This window comes from Otolemur garnettii, unplaced genomic scaffold (genome assembly GCF_000181295.1).
Source record: "Otolemur garnettii isolate 467f Iridium unplaced genomic scaffold, OtoGar3 scaffold00071, whole genome shotgun sequence".
Lineage (NCBI taxonomy): Eukaryota > Metazoa > Chordata > Mammalia > Primates > Galagidae > Otolemur > Otolemur garnettii.
Window position 1 is genome coordinate 7,184,187 of NW_003852466.1, and position 1,726 is coordinate 7,185,912.

A 1,726-nucleotide genomic window follows, 5' to 3' on the forward strand; every position below is an offset into this window, starting at 1 on the left:
TTTGCAAAAGATAATGTAAATACAAATAAACCCGAGAGAGTATGTCTAGGGAGAATTCTGTGATAACCGAGCCCCTTAAGAAACCATCCCTGAGTCCTTCGGTCCCAGCACCACCACCCCCAGGGAAGGAGGATTAGATTCCGAGAAGAAAGCCTAAAATGAGTGAGAAGTGTAATAGGAGGGGTGGATTCCAAGAAAAGCCCCTGGTGGAAAGTCCCAAGTTCTCGGAAACTTTCTTAAGCTATGATTATCCTCTGACCTGTACCCCTGTGATTATACCCTAATTTGTACCCCCATCCTGAACTTACCACAACTGTTCTGCTTCTGTATTGGCCTGCTTGCTGAGCTATGCAGAAAAAACAGTATAAAAGACAACCTGCTTTCCACTTTGACACCGACTGCTTTCCAAAGTAGCAGTCCCCTGCGCAGGTGTAATAAATTTCTACTTAATTTTGCATTAAGTGGAGTCTGAGTCTATCTTTCTCTGCTGTGCCAGGTCACAGTTCGAGATCTTATGAGACACAGCTCTGAATGAATGTCTGTGTGGAGGTGGAGGTCTAGGGATGGGAGGGAGAGGAAAGGAGGAAAGATATGCTTAGGATGGAATCTTGAGCCTTCAGAATGTGGCAGGTGAGGATAGATGAGAGCAATTGCAAGGAAGGAAACAGCCCCTAGAATAATAGCACAAGGTGTGCAGTCAGAGCCTTCAGCAAGCCCCCATCTTTACTGGGCTTCAGTGTCCCCAGTTCTAAATGGTGATGATGAATCTCATTGTAGGTTGTGAAGAAAGTGGAGACATGTGTGCAAGCACTTAAAGCACCTGGGTAGCACATGCTCCATAACTGTGTATTCCTCCGCTTCAGTGCCAGCTATCAGCACTTTGCCTCCAACATCTCAGTGTTAGAATAAGCAAGGAAGACCAGATTCAGCTGAAGATTTCCACAAACCACTGAGCTGCTTGCTAGTCCCAGAAATGCAGGGCATCAAGGGCCCCACAGGAACCAACTGTGGGCCTCGGGGTATCAGAGCTTGCAGACAAGGGTTGACCTAAGAGCAAGAAGCCTGATGGAAATACTACACACACCCCTTATCACCACAGGCAAAGTGGCCGACGCTTGGAGACCAGGCTACTCATTTTCGGATAATAGACATAAATAGCAAGGCCAGCACATTCGCTTGGCATTTCTTAATATTTATGCTTCTAAAAGCTTAACTTAAAAATCACCATTATAGAAAGAGACTACTGGTTTGGAGAAAAACAGACTTAAGGAATATAAATCTCAAGTGGACAGAAGAAAATCCTTACACGTTAATGAAACAAAATCTAACACAGAGAACACAAAACAAATCAATATTTCACCAGTTGGAATTAATAATGATTAATATATAATCATTATATATTAATGATTAATATAATTAAGTTCCATTTGCCATCTTTTATTAATTAGAAATTTTGAAGTATCATGGAGCCCCGAAGTGCCACTATGATGACCAGCAACATTCTTTGACCATTCATCATGTGACTTACAATATTATGACTCTGTCATTGACTCCCACTTTCAAATATCACAGAAACTTGAATATTTGAGAAGGATGGAGCTTTGGTTGGCTTCTATTTAACCAATACTATAGCAATCCCAAGGCTATGTGTCTGTCTTGCCCCCTTCTCACTCCACTTTTACATCGTTGGAGAACTTGAAGACCAATCCTCCAGGAGCCATAGCCC